This window comes from Pinus tabuliformis, chromosome J, assembly GCF_031772625.1.
Source record: "Pinus tabuliformis cultivar Carrire ecotype Pingquan chromosome J, CPIR1, whole genome shotgun sequence".
In the NCBI taxonomy this organism is placed as follows: domain Eukaryota; kingdom Viridiplantae; phylum Streptophyta; class Pinopsida; order Pinales; family Pinaceae; genus Pinus; species Pinus tabuliformis.
The window spans coordinates 300687240-300707838 of NC_142295.1; the positions used below are offsets into that span (position 1 = coordinate 300687240).

Consider the following 20599-nt stretch of genomic DNA (forward strand, 5'->3'; position numbering starts at 1 on the left):
TTCATGTTCTTATTTCTGTGGACCACCTTTAAGACTATCAAAGAAGAGAAGAAAGAAAAAGGGTTGCAGTAAGCGTGGTGACCAACTGTTTGTCCAAGAACGCTGCATTGAAGTCCTGTCTAGCGGCAAAATGGATCCAGAAGCACGCGAGCTTGTGATAGTCAATCTAATTATGACGTTTGTGTGTAGAATGCGGCGGACTGCCCCATTTTACTTTTCCTTTTCCTTTCTTTACACGAAAGTTCTTGTTCTTTGCCCTAATGCCGTTGGAAATTGGTATTTGAGGAAAGGGGAGACCCAATCATGGAAGGCTGGAATGTCTAGATGTGCACTATCAGCTATCCAACCCACAAACCATTGACTCAATTGCATTGGCATTCACATTAGTATTTTTTTTTGAGACAATTTCATTGCCATTAGCTTTGCAGGAGAGGATTGATTTTGTTGGTTTTCCCTTTTCTTTTTTCCAACTGCACTGCAATTCTATGATTGTATTTGAATTGTTGAACCCCAGTCTGCATAACAGACATCACAAGTCCATTGTGTCAAGATAAGCAGAGGCCCAACAACATGAGGGTACCTGAAAATTCCCAGAGTAGTGCATTGAGGGCAATTGTGGTTAACCTTTTGGCGGTTCACCTTGATGGGCTTAATGAAGAAGGGCATTGTCTTCTTGAGTTTAAAAGAGACCTGAATGACCGCTTTGGTAAATTGAAAAGTTGGGTGTCCACCGATGAGAATCCCTGTAATTGGGAGGGTGTAAAGTGCATAAGCAGTACTGGTAATCCTAGAGTTGGTCCCTCAATCTCAGTGGTATGAATTTAACAGGGAGCTTGTTCCCCAATATTGCAAATTTGACTTCTCTGAGAGTTTTTAACGTTTCAAAGAACGAGCTGTCGGGTGAGATGCTGCCAGAGTTTGGGGACTGCTCGTAGCTGGAGATTCTGGATGTGAGTACCAATAGCTTCCAAGGTAACATCCCTCCGCAGTTAGGCAAGTTAACGTCCTTGACAAAACTTTATTTGTTTGAGAATGACATTGGTGGAAATCTGCCACAAGAACTTGGTAATCTCTCATCTCTGGTGGAGCTTCTTATCTATACCAATCAACTTACTGGTTCATTGCTTACATCATTTAAGAATCTCAAGAACTTGAAAGTCTTCCGAGCCGGGCGGAATATGTTGTCAGGTCGAATTCCCCTGGAAATGGGCGAGTGTGATGGCTTGCAGTTTCTTGGATTGGCTAATAATAATTTTCAAGATGAAATTCCGAAGGAGTTAGGAAAGCTTCGGAACTTAACAACATTGATATTGTGGTTGAACGGATTCTCGGGTTCAATTCCTAAAGAGCTCGGAAATTGCAGCAAGTTAGAGATGATTGCTTTGTATGAAAACAATTTGGTTGGAGCGATTCCAGTGGAGCTTGGAAACTTGCAAAATCTAAAGAAACTATATCTGTATGGGAGTAATTTGAATGGAACAATCCCATGGCAGCTAGCGAACTGTGCTTTTGCAGTTGAGATTGATCTCTCTGAAAACATGTTGACAGGATCCATTCCTTCAGAGCTTAGTCGCATTAAAGGTTTGCGGCTGCTTCAACTGTTTGAGAACCAACTTACGGGAAATATTCCTCTAGAACTGGGGCAGTTAAGAAATTTAGAGAGATTGGATCTGTCCATCAATCAACTTAATGGCACTATCCCAACTGAATTCCAATATTTGACCTCTTTGGAATATGTAGGACTTTTTGATAATTCCTTGAGTGGTAAAATTCCTCCAGAGATGGGAATTTACAGTAGACTAACAGTGCTTGATTTGTCACAAAATTCTCTCAGTGGGAGTATACCTAATCAAGTTTGCAAGCTTCGGTGATTGCTACTGTTACACCTTTGGTCCAATCAGCTGGTGGGGAATATTCCTTATGGTGTGACTACCTCCCTATCCCTAGTGGAGCTGCGTCTGGGAGAGAACAAATTGAGTGGTACCCTACCCGTGGAGCTTTGCCGACTTGTAGATTTGACTGCTGTTGAATTATATCAGAACCAGTTCAGCGGATTAATTCCACCAGGGCTAGGGAACTGCAAAACCCTGGAGAGGCTTGACTTTTCCAGTAACTATTTGGTGGGTAGCCTCCCGCCCGAAATTGGGAATCTTTTGCAACTAGTGAGTTTTAATATCTCATCAAATAAGCTTACAGGAAGCATTCCTCCTCAGCTTGGCGAATGCGCAAGACTTCAACGACTTGACATGAGCAGAAATTCTTTTAGTGGCAGTCTCCCAAAAGAGATGGGCAATCTTCTTGCTTTGGAATTACTGAAGCTTTCTGATAACTTACTGTCAGGACGGATACCTGGAATTCTTGGAGGGCTTTCCCATTTGACAGAACTGCAACTGGGTGGGAATAACTTTTCAGGACTTATCCCACCACAACTTGGTCATCTTACAGGCTTGCAGATTGCTCTAAATCTGAGTTTGAATAGGCTTTCAGGAGAAATACCATATGAATTGGGCAACCTGAGTTTGTTAGAATCCATATATCTCAATAACAATCAATTTGTTGGTCAACTTCCTGCGTCATTTGAAAATCTTTACAGTTTGATCGTGTGCAATGTTTCATACAATAACCTTACTGGGCCTCTGCCTAATATAACTATATTTCGCAACATGCCTGTTAGTTGTTTCATTGAAAATCAAGGGCTCTGTGGACGACCATTTCCAGATGCATGTCAGCCCTTAAATGTATGGCCATCGGCCCTTCCACCTGCCTGGCGGGAGACGAAGAACAAAAGGGGGAAAATTGTGGCCATAATTGTTGGCATGTTAGGGGGATCTTTATTAATTATTCTGCTGGCCATCTACTGTTTTTCCCGGCAACCAGTACGTTGTGTGCTTGTTTCTCCAAAAGACTTTATTGTTTACTTTTTCCCAACAGAGGGCTTCACTTCACAGGACCTAGTGGAAGCCACAGATAATTTCTCTGAGACAGCTGTGATTGGAAGAGGAGCATGTGGAACAGTTTATAAAGCCACCATGCATTCTGGACAAGTTATTGCTGTCAAGAAGATCGCTTCTCAAGGCCAAGGGAACGATGTAGAAAACAGCTTCAGCGCTGAGATATCAACTCTTGGTAAAATCAGACACCGCAATATCATGAAGCTGTATGGTTTCTGCTATCACCAAGAATCAAAGCTTCTTTTGTATGAGTATATGCCAAAAGGAAGCTTGGGCGAGCTGCTTCATGGAAGTTCATGGATATTAGATTGGGATACTCGTTACAAAATTGCCAGAGGAGCAGCAGAAGGGATTTCATATTTACATCACGATTGCATACCACAAATATTCTACTTGATGATGATTTTGAAGCGCATGTGGGAGACTTTGGACTGGCAAAACTGATTGATGTTCCATATCCACTGTCAATGTCTGCTGTTGCTGGCTCATATGGCTATATTGCTCCTGGTATGTTATGTCTGCACCCTGACTGAATCATATTTACTATTTCTCCGTCTTTCACTAAGAAACATGCTATTTCATTTGATGAGTTTCTACTGCATGGATATTCCTTCCCTGCACTGGCATATAATTCACATTTATTACTCAAGAATATGCATGAATATGTTTTTACTGCATGAATATTGCTTCCATGCACGATTTTCCAATTTTTTCTACGCATAGGGAAACCAGGTTAGGGTTATTCGAATTCAAGTTAGGGTTAGCAACAAAATTAGGGTTATGATCTTCAGGTTACGATTCTTCTATTTTTTCTACGCATAGGGAAACCAAGTTAGGGTTAACAACAAAATTAGGGTTTATGATCTTCAGGTTGCCATTTTTCCTTTTTTACGCAAGGAGACCAGGTTAGAATGAGCAACGAAAGTAGGATTAGTACATTGGAAATAAGTATAATTTATTTAATTGAATGATTTTTTCGAAGTTGAAGTGAGATTCATATTTATCATATTCAGCATTCCAATGTTGCAATAACGTTAAAATCTGGTGGTGGGCTTCAATATTCATAGGCTATTTTCTTAACCTGGTTCATTCACAGGCTTTATTCATATATATTTGGTGAAAAAAAGTAGGGTACCATTTTTTTTAATTAATTAATAAATAAATGAATTTAATAAAATATAAAGAAGGTAATTATAATCCTAAATAGTTTAGTAACTTCCAGGGGTGTAGTTTGTATGGCCTTGTTATAAAGATGTGTAAATTTAATAATTGAGTTTAAATTTTTTGATGTTTTATGTGGGTGTTTATAAGTATGGGTTTATTTAGAAATTATAGGGATAGTAGTTAGTCAATAGGTGTCAATAAATATAAATGATAAATATCAAAACATTTATTTTATTATTTAGGTTAATTTTTTTTATAAAAGTTAATTAAACTATAATTTTCTTTTAAATTAATATTTTTGTGCCCCAAGTCCTTCTACAACTTTAATAAGGAAGAAATGTTGTAACTTAAAGTTACATTCCCTCTACAACTTTAATATGGGAGAAATGGTGTAACTTAAAGTTACATTTAAACATAGTAAAATAATAATTTAAATTAACAAATTTAAAATAGTGATAACAAAAAAATTAATATCGGCCATAATTAAAATAAGTCAATTTGCATCTTAATTTTACATAACTTAACAGATGTAAAATAGCAAAAAGTAAAAATAAAACAATATTAATAATTTTCCTTTTAGTACGAGAAAGAAATGTAATTTCTTCACTACTTAATACGGAGATAAATAAAAAATAAAAGTTTACTTTTTACTATGAAGAAGAAATATAATTTCTTCACTACTTAATATAGAAATGACAATAAATATTATTATTGATATTACATGTGATATTTAAAACAAAAAATATTTTACTATTAATGTATATATCAAGTAAAATAATTTTATATCTACTTTATATAGAGAAAAATAAAGTAATTTGAATTAAAAAATTCTTATATTGTTAGTTTTATAACTAGGGAGAAGTGTAATTTATTTTATTTCTAATATGGAGTTGATATATAAGATTTTATAAATATCAATAACAAAGAAAAGTTTATTGTAGGTTATAAATAAAATATTTCAATACATAATTTTTTCAATGATTAATATGGATTTGACATGCAATATTTTAGAAAATGTTAATAATAAAAATAATTAAATGTATGCATACACGACAAAATATATATGAGGGGCATGTTTTAACATTTTAATGTGGAGAATGTGAATTATAAATGAAATATTTAAATGTCAACTACATATATATTATATCAGCCTAGATCCATCTTAACTCTAGATCTACCAAGCACTCAGAAGGATCAAATCTCTTTTCACTCTTTTCACTCTAAAAGATGTTTGCATCTCAAGAGATTTGACCCCTTTCAACGAGAGGTACATCTAGAGTTAAGATGGATCTAGGTTGGTTATTGATTATATCATAGATTTTTCTACTATAAAAATAAAATAACATTGTTATTAATTTTATATATATATATATATGTTTTAATTATGAAGATCCATCTCACAAAATTCTTAACTTAATGGTTTTTGCTACAATATCATGCTTTATGATCAATACACCATGTTTAATATGACATGTATTGATATGGCATTTTCTTTAATTAATTAAAAGAGCATAACTAATTTGGAGATGAATCTTAACTCTTAATTTATGAATACTATTACAACATGTTCCATATAGATTAAATTTTTACCATTTACTTAATAATTAGATTAAAATTATGAAAAAATTATTTTAAAATAAATTCACTTATATATTTAATTATAAAAAATAATTTAAAATTTCACACATATAAAAACATTAAATATATATTCAAGAATATAATATAATATGAGTTTTAGTTTATAGAAAGACTATTACTTTTAGTATTTTTGTTTGAATTTATTTTTTTATAAAACAAAATAGTATGAATCATTTTCAATAATAATAATAAATAAAAAATTGTTTGAATTTATATATTTATAAAACAAAATATTATGAATATTTTTAATAATAATAAATCTTCTCATACATTATTTTTTTAATGATGTTAATAAATTTATTATATACTATTTTATTAGGTTAATAAAAAAATATCAAATTTATAATATTGATGAGTATTTTAAATTAAAAAAAATAAAAATTTAATTTCATATTTCATAATAATAATTTAACATAGGTCATAATGATAAATTTACATACACATCCATATAGCTAATCACACTTTAATTTTAATATTAAAAAAAAATTCAAGGTTTTATTTATATTTGTAGTTTTATGTGGTTAATGATTATATTATATTTTAAGAAAAATTATTTATAGTATAATCTATCTTATGAATTTATTTAAATTTAATTTATCTAATTTGCATATGTTTTATTTATTTAATTTTTATAGGGTAGATTTTGAGAACTTCTCAAAAAAATAGAGTTTGAGAATAGATTTATATTTATGTGTCATATCTAGAGTATTGAGGGAGCTAGGGGTTTTAGTTATATCTCTGGTTTTGTTTTATTATAAATAAATTAATCTAGATTTTGTTATGGTATACTTTATATATAGTTTTTTTTGTCGTTTTAAATTTTTAATTTGATTTTTGAAATATTTTGTTGGCTGAAAATCATAGTTAAGAAATGCAAATTTAATTATAAATTTAATCTTGTATAAAAAAATTATTAACTATATAAAATTTAATATAGAAAAAATTTAAAAATATATATTTTAAAATATATTTATAAATAAAAATTATCACTGTCATATTTTAATTTGATTTTGCAGTTTTTAACCAGTGCAAATTTATATTTCTCTTTAATATAAAATTCATTGTTTTCAATAACTACCATTTTTAACCTACTATTTACTATTTTTTATTTTTCCAATATAAAATGGTTGGTTAACAAGAAGATTCCCAGCTTCCAATAAATTGGTGTGTTTTATGGAAGTGAATGTAGCTCTACAACTCATAAGTCTGCGCGTAGGTACTAGGTAGGATATTGGATTGTGCACCATGTTCTTTGGGGCTCTCGAACAAGACACAGACCGAGCACTATATATATATATAAATTATTATCAATGCGTTGCGTCTACGTGTCATATAGAGTCCCATTTGTTTGAAGGCGCACGCGTTTTCATTTTTAAATATTTAGGAGTCTAATCAAATGTTAGTTTTATTTCTGCAAAAGGTTTATAAAGGTATTGAGAAATGGTATTAGTGTTTTATTTCTTAAAAGATGAGTAAGTTCGAGGAATTTTGATTTCTCAAATGAAAATTTTATTAAAATTTTGATTCCTCAAGATTGCTTGCACAATCTTGTGAGCTAGATTCTTGGTTAACCGTTTCATGAAATCCCAGGCTTAATTTGATGGAGGCGAACTCTTCTGGGAAGATTGTTCAATATTTTGTTACTATCATGAAATTTCAAATGTTTGTTTTTTTGTTAATTTATTTTTTAGAATATTTAGCTTATTCTCTAGTCTTTGATATTGATATTGCTTCTTCTTTTTTCTTCATTGGTTCTTCCTTCTTCCCATTGTGGTTCTTCCTTCTTCCAATTGTGTTCTTCACTAATATTCTTATTTAAGCCCATTCTCTTGTTCTTCAAATACTTGAAGTAGATTCTCATTTCATATGTTTGACTTTTTTAGATCTGATCATAGAGAGATGATTTCAGCTTCAAGTCCATCACAACATTGTTTCATTTCATTTATTTTTTATGTTACTAACGCAATATTTATTGATTAATCATGGCCACTATTTTCATATTACTGCAACTTATTCTCAATATTGTTAATCCTTTTCAAAGAAGAAACATGTTTTCTTTTAAGGTTAAATACTTCCTTTAACCTTTCTTCTTCTGAAAAAATAATTCCATCTGATATAATAACGGTTATTTCATGGTCACTGTAGCAACCCTGGAATAAAAGTTCATGTAATAAAGTTAATAAAGGAAAAATAAGACCAAGGTCATGGGACACGTATTCCAAGTTGAATGTTGGGAAAGACATTCTAATGGGTGTTCATTTCGTTTATTATGGCTAAGAGGGAATTGGCAAAGGCAATGGCAAAGGCTTTGGAAAGGCAAGAGGCATTAATTGGCATTTTATTTATGAAAATAAAGGAATTTAATAGGAGAAAAGGACGGTGAAAGGTCATAGGTTGCATGTGAGGAGGAAAAAGAAGAAAAATAAAGGCCTCATTGATAAAAAGGCTTATGAGGATTAGTTCATAAACTTTTGTCAATTTTAGCTTGGAGCTCTGTCTATTCTCTATACTCTTTCATACTCTTGCAACTTAGAGCATTCTTGGAGCACTCTATCTTTGGAGAAAGGAAGGCAAAGGAAGGAGAAGAAAGAAAAGGGAAGCAAAGATCAAGCAAGGAAGAGGTGGATCAAGCGGCTACAACGGAATTACTCGTTGGTATCGAGTTGCATGTATGATCTACTTTGTAGTTTTGGCATGCATGGTACATGCATGTGTGTATTTGGTTCTCTTGTTGTCATTGGCATGAGTTTTAGCAAGTGTGACATTGGTTTCAACCTTTCCTTGCCATTTCCGGATAACCATGGTGTGATGGGGTTCTCTTACTCGTTTGAGCTGGATGATCGGATGGTTTCGAAACTGAGTAAGGTAGTCTCAAGAAAATTCCCAAAGTTCTATTAATCTTTGGACCGGTAAAGGTGGGATATGTGCAAATCCTAAGGGTGGAGATGGGAAAATTCCTCACAGTTTAGATGGAGAGATCTAGAAGCATCTGCGTTTGTATAGGCCTAGTGATCTCTATATCGGTATATGGTGGGATTGCGATAATTCCTGGTAGTGTATGTTTCTTGTTTGGGCATAGGAATCCCTTGGTAGGATATACAATAAAGCCTAGTTGTATAGGTGCTTGCTTCGAGTTTAGAAATCCTTGACTAGTTTTGGGGAGATATGCAGTAAATCATGAGAAGCATGGCCGGTTTTGTTGTGAGTCCCACATTCATGCTTGGAATATGGCACGGGGGTGATTGGATGAAAGAAACATTTGGCTCAACGCAATCTATGGTCGGGTGGTACGTGGAAGTCCCTGACTTGGTTGGCTTTTGCATATGTTAATAAGAGCTCATTTTCTCTTGTGTTTTATGTGTAAATGTGATTTTTATTATGTGTCTTAAATGGTTGTCCTATCGTTGATATTTCTTTGGTTATATGTTGGTTATAAGAATGGTTTATGATAGACTTGAGTTATGGCTCTCTTAATGTTTTGATTAGTAAATAAAATGTAAATGAATGTATGACCTAATAGATGATAATGTGACTATTGTGAGAGGGCATCAAACCTTCTTGAATAGTATCATATAAGTATGAGGCCCCTACGTTCATATGTGTTTTTATGACCTGTACATTACATGTTCATGATGTGTTTGACGAAATGTTTGTCATGGTTAGGATGAGTCAGGCTAGGTCTGTGTTTAAGTTTTGCATTAGAAGCCTTGTCTTATTTTTAATTATCACTTCTGAGTGTTTCATCAAGTTCTGGGCAGAGGCCTGGGTCATAGCCCTTAAAAAGTGGTTGAAATCTCGTGGTCGTTGACACATAACTCGCTGAAAAAGTGTTTTGGAGAATTTGGTATCTACGGATAAATACTAATTCCCTAGATGAGTAGCCACATCTAGAACCACAGTTTAAAGCACTTTAGCCTTTTCCTATAAGCAATAGATAATACAAAGAAGATGAGAAGACCCACTTGTAATTCCGCTTTCCTCTTATCTCCTTTGTATCGATCCTGTCACTCCTTCCTGTACTTAACACGCTTGAAAAGTACCTGTAAACACAAACAAAAGACAAAGAAGTTATCAAAGAAAAATATCTATTGAATACAAGTAAATGGAATCAAATACACTTCACACATATAAGCATCATATGGCAATACAAACATATGGGAGAAAGGTTCAAATACTTTATTGAATAGAAGAAGAAATTACAACCATTGTGTCTGATTCAAAGTCATTCCTCCAGCTTGGATCCCATCCACATCACATCAAAAGCATGACAAACTTGTAGCATTGCAATACTTGCTTCAAAGCCAAATCTCATAGCAGGATTATCTCCTTAGAATTCAACATAATTCAGCCCCTGATCACTTAGATGAGTGGTCAATTTATAGGAATATGAAGGAGGTTTTGTCATAAATGGTGGCATTGAATGGTCTTCCATACTTAGAATTAGTTCCATGGAGGAAGGGATGAGAGGATAGGATGCACCTTAACTCATTCCTCATCCATTTTCGAGCTCATAGGAGTTGATAAGTGAGGGAACCTTCTAGATGACTCCAAAAGATAAGAATATTCCCCAAACCCTATGTAAATTTCGCTCAATCTCTCCCAGCGCGGGTGAAAGGAAGACTAAGTGCTCTGCAAAGAACCCTAGCAGTGGACTCAACTACTCTGCATCGCACCTTCATAAGGGCTTACCTGCGCTGGTCCCTCTAGAGGTTGTTTTTGGATGTCTTCAAGTCATGAAACTATCTGGGAAGGATGCATTCAAAGGGGTGACTTGTTTAGGGCATGTAGCAACTGAAATTAGGGTTTGATGAGCCCTAAAACGCTGATTTGGATGATGGGATTGATGTGCCCAAATGGATCTGTAACAGTTGCCCCCTAAAGCATGAAGTCGGAAAAATGCCAATGTCAAATGAAATGCTTTACGATGTGATGAGGAGGTATCAAAGTGGAAGGTGACCTGTATCAATTACAATACATATATCATGTTATTTGATTTTACATGAATTGTTGAGGGAAGGCATACCCATGCTCAGCTTATAAACTTTCATTACATGTACATAAACAGTCGTCTAAAGATATAGATCCATGATCAGAATGACCATCAATGTAAAGCCATTATACATATGATTTAGTACTCCTGAAATCACAGCTCGCATAGATGAAACTAGATCCAAGGTCTTCAATCTCGTTCAACCATTCACTCAAGTACGAGCCTAACCATGTAAATATGTGATCTGAAGTTGAACATAGGAAGACACCATCTAATTACCAGCCAATGATGTAAGTTGTTAACAAATGCGAGAGAAATCACCAATAATGATAATGATCCTCATGGTACTGCAGTACATTCTGCATGGTGTGAATGGATGATTTGATGTCGAACGCCATACAAAGTCTTTCAGTCGAAGGCCATTGATGTATGCCTATCGCCGGAAGCGAGAAACCTGTCATTGATGTATGCAAGCTTCAAGGTACTGAATGGGTGTTTCTAAGTCAATTTCTTGGATAATGAGCTGATGTCAACAAGAAGCGACTCGTCGTACGAGGGCCTTGATGCATCGCACATCAACGACACGAAACGAGTGTAGTGATTTTAGAGATGGAATTTGATTGACGACACAAAGTTCAGGAATGGCAGTCATGAAATTGAAGGTTTATGGTATTGCAAAGGATGACTTATCTTGAACATATCGGCGACACTGAATGAATTGGCAGCATTGACCCAAAACCAAAGTAATGGATGGTGTGATAGACCATAGTGTGATAACCATCAAGTAGATAACCCAACCCAAATAGTCTGAATGAATTAGCAACCTTGACCCAAAACAAAAGTGATGGATGGTGTGATAAACCATAGGTATGATCATCGTCAAGCAGATAACCCAACCCAAATAGTCACGGAGATGAAGTGAAAGTGTCATGTCTAAGAGCGACTTGCTACCATAAAGTGGTTTTCCCCTTTTTCCCATTTTCCCCAGTCATTGCTGACCAGTACCTCTTTATTTTTTTATCAAGCTTGAGGAGGATAACATATGCTTGTTGTATAATTTCACCCTTCAGGCGAATCCATCGCGATTTGATGTTTTAACGAGTCTAGCGAAGGTGAAACTCCGTCTCGTCTAGATGGACAAGTTTGTCGCTACTTCATGTTTTAACGAGTTTAACGACAAAGATAACTCAGTCCTTTTCATGTTTAGAGAGTTTGAAAATGGACAAAAAGAAAACTCCACAATTTATTTTTTGTAAATTAATCTCTCAAGCCCAAAAAAGGGTAAAATAATACAAGAGAAATATCATTTCCAATCCGTTAACGAGTTGGAAAATTCAAGCGCTCGGCAATCTTTTCATTTTTAGAGAGTCTGAAAAGAGCTTAAAAAGGACTCCACTTTGAGAAACGAGTGGTGCCTATTGGTAGCAACTGGTTCCGGTGATGTTGGAACTTCTCAAAACATGTTGATTTATGTGAAGAGGTTAGCTAATAAGACCACTCATTGCAACTGTTCCTCAAAAAGGGTAAAACAACCAAGTGAAAGCGTATGATCAGCCAAAGGGATGGTGGCGATGGGATGAAAACAACCAAGGCTCATCTGACGGAAAAGGCTGATAGAATGGCAATCACGAGGGTTAAAATGGAAATGGGTTCATTTTTAGACAAGCTTGAACCATATGGAACTATGCTTGGATTCAGTTTCATGTTTACACAAGCTTGAAACAAAAAACTATGCTTGGATTCATGGGTTCATTTTTAGACAAGCTTGAACCCTAGGGAACTATGCTTGGATTCAGTTTCATATTTACACAAGCTTGAAATGAAAAACTATGCTTGGATTCAGTTTCATTTTTACACAAGCTTAAAATGAAAAACTATGCTTGAATTCAGTTTCATTTTTACACAAGCTTAAAATGAAAAACTATGCTTGAGATTGGTTTACATGCCCCCAGCATGATGAAAGGGAGAGTCTCCTGTAACCAGATGGAAGTCGTTGCGGTGAAGGAGGACTATAATCCAACACCTTCCTGGCTTCGTCCAGATAGACAAAGGTGAATGGGGTGATTCTCTTCACATAACCTATAGGGGAACTTAACTTTACCACGAGGTGCATGCCCCCCAAGCTTCATTACATTCACCTAAGTAGACTACTCATGGCTATTAGGTGGATGGAATGAAGTTTCATTTACGAAATCAAGTGAAAGACTCGACTGGGATTTTACGAGATCTATTCCAAGACTCGACTTGGAACTTTGCTCCAGGGGACCTTGTTTCATTTTTCAATGAGCTTGACACAAGACAAGGAACTCTGCTCAGATTCCTTGTTTCATTTTTTAACAAACTTGACACAAGACAAGGAACTATGCTCTAATTCCTTGTTTCATTTTTTAACGAGGTTGACACAAGACTAGGAACTATCCTCATGTCCTTGATTTCATTTTTTAATGATCTTGACACAAGACAATTTCATTTTTTAACGAGGTTGACACAATAAAAGAACTATCCTCATACTCCTAGTTTCACGACCTATGATAGGAGGTCGTGACTTCCAAGAGGTTCTCATCTGATGGGAGAACAATGCTTTGGAAGGAGAGATCTGGTTCCAATGCCCCCAGTACATAATGTACAATATCACGGTTCATCGTCTGTTGATGTAGGCACAGAACGGGTTGCCACATAATTAATCCATGGCGGGGATGATACCATTGGTACAAAATGACCATTTAGGGAAGATGGTTGACTGGAAGCCATATTTGGACCAAGAAATGAAAGCTGGTCAACGGTGAAAATTCTTCCTTCATGTGGGAAACAAATCACTCTAAAGAGTGTTGAAACAATAGCTCCCATGTCATAAACATAGTTGCGCCCAAGAAGTAAATTATAATCTAAAGGGCCTGCAACTACCATCACATTCAGATAAACAATTTTTCCTCCCAAAGTAATAGGCAATTGAGGAAGGATCCCTAATGGTTGACTGGTTCCTATGTTAAAAGCCAATAGATTTTGGGTAACAGGCACAAGTGGCGACGAACCGAGTGCTTGCCAAGCAATAGAGGAAATGATACTCACAGATGCACCTTCATCTATAATAGTGCCTGATACAATCATATTACAAACCTATACTATGATCTGGAAAGGCACATAAGAAGGAAGACAGAATCCTGCCAGTCAATTCCAATAAAAGGAAGTGACTAGACTACTTGGAGGGGGTACCGTAAGAATAGGAGAATTAACCCCTTGAGTTACGAGAATGGGAGGATTTTCCTCCTATCTTGATGGAACAGGAGGACTGCCCCCAAGCTCATTGGAATCTGAATAAACAAAAAGAACCTAAGTGGTATCATATTCACTCTCTTCAGGAAAGGTACAATTTGCTGAAGGTGAAATTCGGTGAATTGTTACCTTGACTTGTTGATTTGGGTTAGGTATAGACTCCTAGGATTCACTTTTAGAGAGAATGGGTTTAACCGACGATTGATTTTGGTCAGCCTATTCATCAACTAGTGAAGGATTAAGGGAGAGTCTCCTGTAACCAGATGGAAGTCGCTGCAGTGAGGCAGGATGATTATCCAACACTTTTTTGGCTTCATCCAGATAGGAACAAAGGTGAATGGGGTGATTCCCTTCACATAACCTACAGGGAAACTTAAGTTTACCCTTATTTCCATGAACTTTACTATCACTAGTTGATGGTGTGTCACCAGCATGATCTCCAGAAGTTGATGACACAATATGATGTGCATGGGAAGACCATTCTTCTAATATCCAAGGAATATTAGGACAATTTTGAAGAAGATGGTCTCCTGCACAAATTTTGCATGGATATCAAACTTTGTGAGATTTGAAGGATGGTTTCTCATCAGATGTTGCATTCAAAGCAATGGTTGCTTGGTTGCCCCTCTGCTGAATTTTATACTTCTTCTTCTTCTTCCATTTCTTCTTCTTCTTAGCCACCTGGTTACTAGTACCAATAATTTCACCAGGCGAAGAGGAAGAAGGGGAGGAAGAAACAACCGAGGAAGAAGGCAAAGGGTCAACTTTAGGAGCAACTGGAGGTTGATTTTTTCCAGTTGGAGGTGTACTCAATTGCGAAGAAATCACGACATTTTCAACCAAGGAGGTTGAAAACAACCATACTAGCAAGCCAATGGTAAGTCTCGGAAGGGACAATGTAGCCATATAAGGAGAACTAATATTTCCGAAAGAAGGAAAAGGACTAGGATTCCCATCCAAAAGAATTCCTTGATCGGTGGACTCTAGATTTGTCGCCATATGTCTCAACCTAATATCAACTAAGGAGTGAGCGTGGAGGATGTTATTCGCGGTCAATTAAATTTATTTTAATCAAAGTAACATAACAAAACAAAAGAGGGATAATCTAGGAAAAAGGTTTACCAAGCAACTGTGAACTGCAGAATACCTCCTGGTGAACCAAGAAGTACGGGCAGGCAATCTCCCCGAATGCTGTGTTCGGTGTATCACAGTTTACAAGGTGGTCGACTCAGTTACTTAAGGATGGATAGCAACCTAGAGTTGTCCTCCCATATATACCCGAAGGTACGTGGAGGCCCAGTCCGTATAAGCGTTGTCTAATGCAAAACCACACAGTGAGAGCATTAACGTACTGTAACACCGCCCTATATACCCGAAGGTACATGGATGAGCTACGATATATGCACGTACGTGGAATGAGGTCACACTTGGGATGTATTGCATACAAGTTAGCGGCAACTGCTTTGTTTTACGATGCTGGAACACGTCTCTAGCCTAGAACCACTAAATGTTTTTTGTTAGGTGACAATGCTCCATTAGGTAAATTCAGATAAATTTTAAGTTGATCTTATTTAGAATTTACCTTTCAGGGTTCACCACATGATGTATGTTTTCAATTCCTAAAATGCAACTAATATGATAAGCATTCTTTCCATTCAATTTAACAATGAAAATCCTTAGCTAATAGGGATAGAGCAATCAGATTTTTGACAAAAAGCAAAAAGCACATCTAATGCAATTTCCCTAGCTATTCCTTTCAATCATTCACAAAATACAATATGAACGATGCAATTTTTTATTTTCGATTTCCTTAATGTGAATATGAACAAAAGGAAATATGCACATACAATCAATCAATCTTTCATAAGAACAAAGAATTTTACAACAGTTCTAATTCGAAGGAAGAGAAGACTTTACAACACTTTCTTTCGAATGAAGATTAATCAACTATATTCTAACTTTGACTATAGACTGATAATGACAAAGAAAACATTAATGAAACATTAATCAATCAAATCAAAGTAGGGTTGGAAAAAGAGATAAAAAATTGTTCTCTGAGACATGACATTCATTGATCAATCAGCGAGAAAATAAACAGAGAAAAGTTGGCAAAAACACTTTCCAAAGGTGGGAATTTGACCTAAGGTTGATCAGCGTGGGTCAAATAGGGCCTAACTGTGCTGCAAAGCACTGTCTCTCACTCAAGGGTGCTTTGTAGAGCATTGTCCCCTAACCAAGCCTGCACTGGTTTCTGAGAGGCCACTCAAGAGTCATCTAAACTCATTTTTTGACCAAAATTCAATGCAAAAGAGTTGAAATACACTCAATGAAAATAAGTAGGGTCTACAAGAATGTCTTAGGAGGTGAATAAGCTACTAGGAAATGTGATTCTTCCCCAGCGGAGTTGCCAACTTGTTTTGGAGAATTGGTATCTACAGATAAATACTAATTCCCTAGATGAGTAGCCACATCTAGAACAACAATTTAAAGCACTTTAGCCTTTTCCTATAAGAAATAGATAAGACAAAGAAGATGAGAAGACCTACTTGTAGTTCTGCTTTCCTCTTGTCTCCTTTGTATTGATCCTATTGCTCCTTCCCATACTTAACACTCTTGAGAAGTACCTGTAAACATAAACAAAAGACAAAGAACCGATCAAAGCAAAAGATCTATTGAATACAAGTAAATGGAATCGGATACATTTCACACATATAAGCATCATATGACAATATAAACATATGGGAGAAAGGTTCAAATACTTTATTGAATAGAAGAAGGAATTACAACCATTGTGTCTAATTCAAAGTCATTCCTCTATCTTGGATCCCATCCATATCACATCAAAAGCATGAAAAACTTGTAGCATTACAATACTTGCTTCAAAGCCAAATCTCATAGCAGCATTATCTTCTTACAATTCAACACAATCCAGCCCCTAATCACTTAGATGAGTGGTCAATTTATAGGAAGATGAAGGAGGTTTTGTCATAAATGGTGGCATTGAATGACCTTCCATACTTAGAATGAGTTCCATGGAGGAAGGGATGAGAGGATAGGATGCACCTTAACTCATTCCTCATCCATTTTCGAGCTCATAGGAGTTGATAAGTGAGGGAACCTTCTAGACGACTCCAAAAGATAAGAATATTCCCCAAACCCTATGTGAATTGCGCTCAATCTCACCCAGCGTAGGTGAAAGGAAGACTAAGTGCTCTACAGATCACCCTGGCAGTGGACTCAACTGCTCTGTAGCACACCTTCATAAGGGCTTATCTGCTATTAGGTCCCTATAATACTAGTCATTGCACCATTACTATTGTAGTTGTATCCATTATTAATATTTTTGTGCCCCTATTGTGCCCATATTATTATTATTGTGCCACATAGAATCCCTCTATTGTTATTTTTGTGGCTTTATATTATTATTGTTAGGTCGGTTGGGTTATATTGTGACTCGTTAGACTCCTATATATAGAAAGGAGGTTTTGTCATTTGAATCATCCAAGAATTGTTCATTTATGTAATGTAAAGGAGGTTGCCCCTTGAAGAGGCTGAATTCTAAGGCGTTGATCTATATTTTCTATCTTTTTGTGAGCTGGTTTCATAACATTTGGTATCAGAGCTTTGGATTCTAGGGTTTCGCTGTTCCAAACAGGTCATCGTGGCATTTTCGCTATAACTTTGTTTTGCGACATTTCAGAAGCTCAAAAAAAACCCATTTGAGAAGAAATTGCACTGAACCTCGGGTCCAAATTTCAAATCTTTTTGCACTATATTTGCAGAGATATGATCTGAGGAAGTTGGTCTTTTTACAGACTCCTGAATTACACTCCAAACAGGTGACCTGGGGAAAATCGTCATAACTTTCTCTCTGAGCATCGGATTTAAATTTCATAAGAAGCTACAAAAAGAGGACGGACTATAGTTTATCGTATATATTTTTCAGAGCCAAAGGTCAAAACAGTGACTCGTGGCACGTCGTACAAGTTCGCTCTACTGAACTAGTCTATAATCAGGTCACTGTGGGAGATTTGGTATAACTCTTCCCTGAAGAATCCAATTTGGATCAGACTAGTGGCATTGGAAAGAGGACACATAGGGGTACTGCAGGTCTCAATTGCAAAACTAGATGGTCTGAAATTACAAAGATACATCAGATTCAATATCAAGCTCCTACAAAGTTGAAAAAGGTGTGTAGTTTTTTTTTAATTTTTGCATAAGCTTGGTTTGAAAAATTAGTTTGAAGGAATTCAAAGGGCATAGTAAAGCATTATTATCGGTAATTGATGCCCCGAGGAAAGAAATGCAAACACCTAGTAAGCAACCTAAAAGCTCTAGCATGACTCATGAAGAAGAGGAAGAAATGCAACATGATATATCAAAATTACGAAACCAAGTGCAACAAGTGTCACTTGCACAAAAAGTAACAGAATCTAAGATGGATGGTTTAAAGAAAGACGTAGAAGCTAAGATGGATGGTTTAAAGAAAGGTGTAGAAGCTAAAATGGATTGTTTAAAGAAAGGTGTAGAAGCTAAGATGAATGACGTGGAAGCTAATTTCAAGACAGGCATGGAAGATTTGAAGATAAATTTGACAAAGTTTCTACAAGAAATGCTTACTAATGGTGAAAGGGTAGTAAAGGAAACTCATGATGAGAACAAAAGAAATGTTAATCATGATTTCATAGACTCTAATGTTGGACCGAAGACCCACCATATTCCAAAAATCGATATGAGGAATTTTGATGGCAAGGATCCCGCAACATGGATATGACAGATGGAGAAATTTTTCGATCTCAATAATGTGCAAAACACACAAAAGGTACGTATTGCAACTTTATATTTGGAACCAAATCAGTTTGTATGGTATCAATGGCTTTACTCTCATAAGCAAATTATCACTTGGGCAATTTTTACGGAAGAATTGACAGCACATTATGAGGATACAAAAAGCAACACTTTTTTTAGCCAATTGATAAGTCTCAAACAAAAGGGTTCAATAATGGAGCACATTGAGGAGTTCCAAAAATTGAACATAAGGGTAAAAAATATTCCAGAGGAGCATAGGATTGATGTGTTCATAGGGACTTTAAAAGATAATATCCAACATGATGTTCGCCTTTGGGAACCTGATTCATTAGAGAAGGCACTCAGATTAGAAAGAAAAATGGAAAGCAAAATTATGGCAACTAGGAAGCATACCACTCACAACTATAAAGATGTAAGTGTTGTTGCCCCTAGTCTTCCACAACCTATAAGGTTGACACCACAACAATTGGAAGAAAAAAAAATCAAAAGGGCTTTGTTATAGTTGTGATAGCAAATATACTAAAGGTCATAAGTGTGCTGAGAAGAAATTATTCTACATAGATTGTGAAGAGGAAGAAGAAAAGGAGCAAGAAAGGTCAAAAGAAGAGGATATACTCCAGGAAAAAAGCCTAGATAAAGAGGAAATGAATCCGACCATATCTTGTAATGCATTGGCTGGAATTACCACTCCTCAAACCATCAAGATAGAAGGACAAATCAAGAAGAAAAAGGTAATAGTGTTGATTGATTCAGGAAGTACCCACAATTTTATTCATTGTAAGATAGCAAAAGAATTGAATTGTTTCCTATATCTAGCACCAGAGTGTCAAGTGATGATTGCAAATGGAGGAACAATAAATTGTTCTGGAAAGTTCCATAATATAAAGCTATCCATGGGAGAATATGTATTGACTAGCCCAATGCTTTCCATTCCAATGGGAGGTGTTGATGTTGTACTAGGAGTCCAATGGCTACAACCCTTTGGTACAATAGCTCTTAATTTTCAAGAACTTTTATGCTAAAGGAAAGGAAGTTGAATTAAGGGGTATTGCATGGAAACCGGGAAAGATAATCAGCTCTAACGGTATGACAAAGCTTCTAAAAAAGGAACAAAGAGGTGTAATTGCACAATTATGTTCACTAGATGTTTCCACATCAGAATCATCTATTTCTCCAGATCTCCAAAAAGTCTTGGACAATCATTCCAAGGTATTTGAGACTCCCAAAGGTCTCCCACCTATTCGTGATCATGATCATGCTATTCATCTGATTCCAGGAAGTGTTCCTCCAAACATTAGGCCGTACAGATATCCCTATGCCCAAAAGAGTGAAATTGAATGTATGGTTACAGAAATGCTAGAGGGTGGTATAATTCAACCTAGTCAAAGTTCTTTCTCTGCTCCAGTAGTATTGGTGCACAAGAAGGATGGATCATTGCGCATGTGTCCAAATTATAGGGAGCTCAACAAGCTCACTATTAAAGATAAGTTTCCCATTCCGGTCATTGATGAATTACTGGATGAATTGCATGGATCAATTTACTTCACCAAGTTGGATCTTTGTTCAGGATATCATGAAATCAGAATGAAGACTGAAGACATTCTGAAAACAGCATTTAGAACTCATGAGGGTCATTATGAATTTTTGGTCATTCCTTTTGGCCTTACCAATGCACCTTCTACATTTCAAGGTTTGATGAATTCCATTTTCAAACCCTTCCTTAGAAAAATTGTGTTAGTATTTTTTGATGGTATACTAATCTACAAGAAGTCTT

The 20599-nt window shown here is 35.8% G+C and overlaps 1 pseudogene; it reads left to right on the forward strand.

The window, feature by feature from the left end:
* The first annotated feature begins 570 nt into the window (after positions 1-570).
* LOC149226945 (uncharacterized) overlaps positions 571-20599 on the forward strand; it is a 97267-nt pseudogene continuing 77238 nt past the window's right edge.